This window comes from Phalacrocorax carbo, chromosome Z (assembly GCF_963921805.1).
Source record: "Phalacrocorax carbo chromosome Z, bPhaCar2.1, whole genome shotgun sequence".
Taxonomy (NCBI): domain Eukaryota; kingdom Metazoa; phylum Chordata; class Aves; order Suliformes; family Phalacrocoracidae; genus Phalacrocorax; species Phalacrocorax carbo.
In genome coordinates, this window is record NC_087548.1 from 109135 (window position 1) to 117690 (window position 8556).

The following is an 8556-nucleotide window of genomic DNA, read 5'->3' on the forward strand; positions in this document are numbered from 1 at the left end:
GACCCATGAGAAAATATCTGGGTCACGCTAGCTAGATCATTGAATACAACTAGCTTTTGTGCCAGCCTAGCAACGCCCGACTCCCCATTTATCACATGTCTTATTGGAGTGCCTTTAAGTAATGCAACCTTTATGACTTTTACTCAGTCCGTAACGGAGCTGCAACAGCAGCATAATATAACTCGGAAGCTTCCCTTTAAGTGGCGTGACGCCCCTTCGGTGTTTGCTGAGTATGATATCTGGGATGATGTACTCCCCGTGGGCCCAGAACCACAGGAGCTTGCCCTTGTGGGCTCTCTTAATGCTACTGCTTGGTGTAACTATACCTCTGTAAATATATCACGCTCTAACAATATGCCTATTGCGTTACCTGCAGGTTTGTTTTTAATTTGTGGAGATCGAGCTTGGCCTGGCATCCCGTCACATATAAAGGGAGGGCCTTGCTCTATAGGTCGCCTAACGTTTCTTACCCCTAACACTTCAATGATTTATCAACATCATAGAAAGATGAGAAGCGAAAGGAGCACTCATAAGTTTGAGGATAACTGTGACTCTACAGCTGAATTTTGGAATCCTACAAAGATCATAGCTGTTTCCTTCTTGGCTCCTGGAGTTGGTGTTGCTCAAAGCCTCACGACATTAAACAAGCTAGGGTGTTGGCTAGCTAAGCAAACAAATGCCACATCAAAGGCATTATCTGACTTACTACTAGATGTAGACTCTGTAAGACAGGATGATCCATGGCATTGGTTTAACAGCTTGTTTAATGGATGGGGCATTGGCAATTGGATCAAGAGTATTTTGCAGATGGGATTAATAATACTTATACTGTTTATTATTATATTAATGTGTGTCCCTTGTATATCGCAATGTATGCAACGAATGATGGAAAGAAGTATGAGTGCCGTGTTCCTTTCTCAAGGAACAAAAGAAAAAGGGGGAAATGTGGGAAACTCTAGCCCGGGAACGGCTAGCAGAAAGAGGGCATTGAAGTAGAAGGACAGGCTCAGGGTCGGAGCGACCTTGGGCCCAGCTGTTGTTGACCGGTAAAGGAGTGTGAGAAACAAGTAACTGCTAATTGCAAGGCTGAACACAGGAGATAAGCATGGGAGGAGTTGGTATCTACCTCCCAGCCAATGATGAGCTGCGCTTTTGCAATATGTATGAGCTAATTAACGAACGGTATAAAAGATATTTGATAATTGCCAATAAACGAGACTTGATGATCATCATCGGATGGTGCCTGTCTCCCGCTGGTTTTCCGTCAAGACAATAACAACTAAAAATTAGTAACAGAAATAAAACACAGACGTAAAATTTTAAAAGCGATGGTGCTAAGGAAAGAGCTGAAAATGAACAAATGACCACAGTAAAGGTGATAATAGTACACAAAAAGAACACGATAAATGCAAGGGTGGTTAGGGTACCACTGGAAAAAAATTAAAAGGGATTGAATATGGAGTTCACCTATCTCAAAGAGGGAAAAGCATTCTTCCTTGGAAATTTGCAGGGCTCAGGGAGGTGGCTTTAAGGGAGACTTGAAGGGGAAGGGATATAGCCAGGCTCGCTAAAGAAGAGCCTAGGGGCGGCGTGCTGAGCTCGAGGGTGAAATCGATATCCCACCTTGAGCAGGTCTACCCCGATGCACGCAGCATAGATGCCGTAAGGCAGGAGATAGAAGCTGTTGTGCGGCGGGATAGCTTTGATTTTCTTGCCGTCACAGACATCGCAGATTCTTAGAACGTTCTGGGTCAGAAGGGACCCACGAGGATTAGAGTCCAACTCCTTTCCCTGCACAGGACAACCCCAAATTCACACTATGTCTCTGATGGTGTTGCCCTAGTGCTGCTTGAATATTGTCAGGCTTGGGGCCGTGACTGCCTCCCTGGGGAGCCTGTTCCATGTTCCGTGGCCCTCTACGTGAAGAACCTTTTCCTGATACCCACCCTAAACCTCCCCTGGACCATCCTCCTGCCGTTCCCTCAGGTCCTATTGCTGGTCACCGGAGAAAAATGATCGGCGCCTGTGCCTCCTCCACCCCTTGCGAGGAAGCTGTAGACTGAGATGAGGTCCCCCGTCTCTAGGCTTAATGAACCAAGTGACTTTAGCTGCTCCCTGCACAGTTTCTCACCAGATGTGGTGGGATGCCTCGTATGATTCGAGTGCTGCGATGGATGGCTCTAATCTCTTACGAAGGGTTAGGCAAGGAAGATGTGGTGGCGTGGCTCTGTATGTTAATGTTTTGGTTGTAGAGAGCTCAAAGACCGGGAGGATGAGGTTGTCTGCTCATGGGTAAGGATGAGGGGAAAGGCCAACGAGGCAGGTATCCAGCTGGGGGTCTGCTGTAGACCACCCGACTGCAATGAAGAAGTAGCTGAAGAATTCTACAGGCAGCTGGCAGAACTCTCCCAGTTGCTACCCCTTATTCTCATGGGGCACTTGAACTTACCAGATGTCTGCTGGAAAGAAAACGCAGCAGAGAGGAAACTGTCTAGGAGGTTCATGGAGCACATGGGAGGTAACTTCCTGATGCAGCTGGTAAATGAGCCTACCGGTGAGGTGCCTCGACTGACCTGCTGTTTAGACACAGAGGACTGGTGGGAGATGGGGGGGTTGGAAGCCTTTTTGCGCCTAGCAACTGCACCCTGATAGAATTCCTGATGCCCGGCAAAATAAGGAAGGGGGGGCTGGCAAAATCTATACCGTGGACTTGCGGAGGGCAGGCTTTGGACTCTTCAGGACGCTGTTTGAAAGAGTTCCTTGGGAGGAAGTCCTGAAGGGATAAGGGGTCCTGGAAGCCTGGACGGTCAAGAAGGAAATCTGGAAGGTGCGGAACTGGGTCGTCCCCATGTGCGGTAAGACAAATGGGCAGGGAAGATGACAGGCCTGGCTGAACAGAGAGCTTTTGCAGTAGCTCAGGGTTGGGGGAGGGGAAAGGAGTTTACTGCTTTTGAAGAATGGGTAGGCAAGTCAGGAACAGAACACAGAGATTGTTCTGCCAATCAGAGAGCAAACCAGGAAGGCAACAGCCCAGCTAGAGATCAACTGGCCACTGTTGTCTGACACGACAAAACATGCTTTTACATATATGCTAACAGAAAGAGAGCCAAAGAGACTCTCCATCCTCTACTGGGGGCCATGGTGGGGAATACTGCCACTGAGGACTAGACTGAGGTACTTGATGCCTTCTTGGCCTCGGTCTCTATAGTAGACTGGCTGTTTATCGCCAGGGCAGTAATGGTTCACCTTCAGTGCGCTCACCAGGCACGTATGGGATGACCAGGCGATCAGGCCCAGACACCACAGGTTCTTGAAAGGCAGGTTCTGCCTGACCAACCCGGTCTCCTTCTATGACCGGGTGACCCAACTAGTGGATGAGGGAAGGGCTGTGGATGTTATCTACCTGTACTTCAGTAAAGCCTTTGACACCATCTCCCACAGCATTCTCCTGGAGAAGCTGGTGGTTCCTAGCTTGGACAGGTGTACTCTTAGCTGAGTACGAAACTAGCTGGATGGCTGAGCCCAGAGAGTAGCAGTGAAAGAAGTTAAATCAAATTTGCGACTGGTCATGAGCGCTGTTCCCCAGGGGTCAATTTTGGGACTAGTCTTGTTCCATATCTTTATCAATGATCTGAATGAGGGGACAGTGTGCCTTCAGTAAGTTTGCAGATGATACCAAGTTGGGCGGGAATGTTCATCTGCTTGAGGGTAGGAAGGCTCTGCAGAGGGATCTGGACAGGCTGGACCCATGGGCTGATGTCAACTCTATGAGAATTAACAAGGCTGAGGGCCGGGTCCTGTGCTCAGGTCACAACGACCCCATGCAATGCTACAGGCTTGGGGAAGAGCGGCTGGAAAACTGTGCGGCAGAGAAGGACCCAGGGGGGCCGGTTGACAGCCGGCTGACCGTGAGCCGGCGGTCTGCCTGGGTTGCCAAGGAGGCCGATGGGCTCCTGCCTTGTTACCAGGAATAGTGTGGCCAGCAGGAGTAGGGAAGTGATCGTACCCCCGTACTCGGCACTGGTGAGGCCGCACCTTGAGTATCGTGTTCCCTTTCGGGCCCTTCAGTACAAAAAGGACATTCAGTAGTTGGAGTGTGTCCAGAGAAGGGCAACAAAGCTTGGGGAACGGTCTGGAAAACAAGTCTTATGAGGAGCACCTGAGGGAACTGGGGTTGTTTTAGTCTGGAGAAAAGGAGGCTCAAAGGAGGTTGTAGTGAACCAGGTATAGGTTCCTTTTCCCAATGAGCTAGCAATTGGACAAGAGGAAACGGCGTCGAGTTCCGTCAGGGAATGATCAGACAGGGTGTTAGGAAAAATTTCTTTACCAGAAGAGTCGTCAGGTATTGGAACAGGCTGCTCAGAGAGGTGGTGCAGTTGCCCTCCCTGGAGGCATTCAAGAGATGCGTATACGTGGCGCTTTAGGAGGTGCCATAGTGTTGGGTTGATGACCGGACTCAATGATATCACAGGTCTTTTCCAACCTTAAGTCTATTCAAAAAATACAAACAGTGACCTTGATAAAATATTTTAAAAGCAGTGGGGTGCACGACCAACAAATAACCCTTAAAAATAGGGATTGGGAGCTTCGTAAAACTAGACCTAGAAAGAGAATTTTAAAAGCAATGGGGTAAGGGACAGACAGGAAAAAGCAAGAAATAGCGTCTGCAAACTAAATCAATGAAGACATAAACAAAATTGAAAAAGTGATTTAGGTGAGGACAGGCAGGAAGAAATAAACGTGGACGCGGAACTGAATGTAGACAGAGCGCAAATGTAAAAATCAACGGGGTTCTGGCCACGCGGGTAAGAAGTTAAATATCAAGAGAGGGAGATGGATAGATGGCCACAGAGAAAGGACGTAGGAAGAGCGAGCCGGGGCAGAGCAGAGGGGGTTGCTGGGTAGAGGCAGACCTAGAAATGCAGTTTTCACAAGTAATAGGGAAGAAAGAAATAATAGCAGGTGTGGAGCCAGAAAAGGAGAGGTATAGAAAGGACACATAGAAGGCGATGGGGTGCAGGGCAGTGTTGGCAGAGGAACAAAAAGATTTGCTGAGCTGGGCAGCCTGAGAAGGAGACAGAGGCAGGGACAGGCGAGAAGGCAGAGAGAGACCCGAAAAAGCATAGCGGGGATGGGCCCAGATGCACGGGAGGAGCCGTGCGACTCACTGCAGCTCATGTTGTGGGCAGGACACCTTCACAGCCCTGAGGTTTCTCTCTCTCCCTCTGCCCAAACCATGCTCCTCCAGGAGCAGGCGGCGGGTGCCCCGACACACCCCTCCCACCACGTTTCCCGGACACACAGGGGCCAACGCATACAGCCAACAGAGGTGCCAATATCCCGATACCTTGTGCTGGTGGCGCGCTCTGGCCGGGATGGATCCTTCCTTGCTCCACGACAGGCTGTTCCTTGCTGGAGGCACCTGCCTGTGGAACCTCCTTCCTTTCACTCCTCAGCCAGCTCCTGCAGGCAGGAGTGTCCAGGCAGCCCTCTCCCCAGCTAGAGCCCCTTGGCACAGCAGGGCCAGCCCTGTCCTCGGACTCACCGGCTGCATCCAACAGCACATCATCTTCTCCCTTGGACCCAGCTGCAGCCACTCACCCCGAAGCCCAGGGGCTGCAAACACATTCATGTGCATCAGAAATTGTTGCAGTGAGCTGGCTACCAGGCTCGGCGCCCAAAGGCAGTGTGACAGAGGAAAAAGGGAGGAAGGACAGAGGAAAGAGCCAGAACAAGGGACACGGGAACAAGGGACACGGGAACAAGAGAGGAAGAGGTGAAGCGTACAGGGCATGTTTGACAAAACAGCAACAACTTTTGGGGCACCAGAGAGGTAGGTGGACCAGAATTGGGGTTTTGGGGTTATATTAGTGCTGTGGCAGCAGCTCCCGCTCTGCGAGCGCAGCCCTGCAGAAGCAAATCACCAACTGGGAGAATGGGCCCTGGCTTGGGAGAGGAACAGGAAAAGGGATAAGGGGGAGCTTCAGAAAGCGCTTTTATAACTTCAGTACGTATGAAAGGGGGGGGTTGAACTTCTGCCACCGTTCCATAAATAGTGTTTTTCTTAGTGTTATAAAACCCCTATATAGCAGAGATATTTACACTTAAGTATCTACTTACATATATGTATATTTAGGGAATACATAGATGTTTTATAACTTAGTGTAAACAGATATTATCTATTGTGGCTATATCTATATACATCTATAGAATATTTACACATCTATCTATTAGACATACCGATCAACACTTTTATCAGAACTTCTATTTAGATTAACTATCTGTTTAAACTTACATATTGTGCTGGTTTTGGCTGAGAAGGGGTTAATTCTCCTCACTGTGGGGGTCAGCTACCTTTCCAGTTTCCCGCGCTCTGCCGCGTGGCGGGGGGGGCTGGGAGGGGCAGGGCCATGGTGGGGGCGGCTGACCCCGACTGGCCAATGGCAGGTTCATTCCATACCATGTGACACCATGACCAGTATATTGAGGTGGGGGCAGTTGCAGCGCCAGCGCGGGGGCGGCGCGGCGTCGGGTCGGCGGGCGGCGCGCGGCTGCGGCGCGGGCAGTTTGTTCCGGCGGTTCGTTCCCCCTCTCCCCTCCCTTCCCCCCCCCCCCCCCAGGGCTTTGCGCCTCTCGTTGTTCTCCTTTACATTGCATTTCTACTGTTGTTTTCTCTTAATTTTAATTATTAAACTGTTCTTATCCCAACCCACGAGCGTTACCCTTCTGATTCTCTCCCCCATCTACCGGTGGGGCAGTGAGCGAGCGACTGTGTGGGGCTGAGCTGCCGGCTAAACCACGACAGTCTTTTTGGCGCCCAACGTGGGGCTCAAGGGTTGGAGATAACAACAGCTGCTGGTCACAGCACCATGTTGTCCTTTTTGCAGTTGGTGTTACAGATTGGTGTTGATTTGTTGAGTCTGCTGTGTTCTGCTGTGATTAGTAATGTTTTGCCTACAAGATTTGTTATACAAACACTCGTTTTCAGCTTTATCTGGTATTTGGGGTTTTTGCTGAAACCGTTACTGTACTTCGGATACCACCTTGTTGAGGCAATTAGCAATTATACCCCCTCCTCTGAGAGATTTTATATGGAGGAAATACAGAATAATACCTTTGCAACTTTGTTCTATGATGTCTGTGCCTTTGTTACAACAACGTCTTTGTATCTTGAACATCCTTGGGTGGTTAAGGTGCACTTATTGTTAGTTTTTGGGCAGGTTGTTTTGGTTTTGACTAAGCAACTTAAGAATATCACCCAGAAATCTGCCCCGAGGCTTGATAGTTACGAGTGGCAGGGCATGTGGGATAGCATGGGCAAATACCTAGGGCAGTGGGCACCCCCAGTGTTTTGGAGTTTCACCCCCGAACAAGTGCAGAATCCTAAAAAACTAGTAGAATATTTGGAGAAAGTATGTTGTTACGCTGGGAACTCCAGAGAGACACAGATAACTGCAACATGCTGGGGTCTGGCCCATGCATACCGAGCCCTGCTCAACAGCATTCAATGCCCCCAGGGGGAAGAGAAGGTCTCTGGATTGAAATGCAAAGTGACTGGCACTGTAGACAATCCAGCCCGGACGACAGGCACTGCAGCCACTCAAACCCCCACAACAAGTGCCGGAGCTAGCTCAGAAAATAAACCCGTACCAGTATCAGTTGCCCCCATACACAAGACAAAATATTGGAAGCGGACATCAACTCGTTTAGAACGGGATGATGAAGAACCAGGGCCATCGCGGGGAGAGGAGGGAGAAGTAATAAATGAAATAGAGACCACCCGATCCCTGTCCTTAAGCGAGTTGCGAGATATGCGAAAAGATTATAGCCGTCGTTCAGGTGAGCACATTGTCACCTGGCTGCTCCGATGCTGGGATAATGGGGCCAGTAGCCTGGAACTAGAGGGAAAAGAAGCCAAACAATTGGGATCCCTTTCTGGGGAAGGGGGCGTTGACAAAGCAATAGGAAAAAAGCCACAAGCCCTCAGCCTCTGGAGGCGACTCCTGTCTGGAGTGAAGGAAAGGTATCCCTTTAAAGAAGATGTTACATATCGCCCAGGAAAATGGACAACTATGGAGAAAGGCATCCAGTATCTAAGGGAATTAGCTGTGTTTGAGGTGATTTATGGTGACCTGGACGATCAACGGTCATCCAAAGATCCAGATGAAGCCGAGTGCACACGACCCATGTGGCGGAAGTTTGTACGGAGCGCACCATCTTCGCATGCAAACTCATTGGCAGTGATGTCCTGGAAAGATGACGAGACACCAACGGTGGCAGAGGTGATAGATAGACTCCGAGATTACGACACAAATATCTCTTCCTCGCTTGTCTCTGCTGTGGAGAAACTATCCCAAGAGGTCCAGCAACTCAAAGAAGATCTGTCCTACTCCCCACCTCGACAGAGCAGTGTCTCAGCTGTTAGGAATAAGCGTCCTTTGGCTCAAAGAAGGGGATACACACCACGGGCCACCCTATGGTTCTACCTGCGTGACCACGGAGAGGACATGATGAGGTGGGATGGCAAGCCTACCTCGACCCTATAGGCACGAGTGC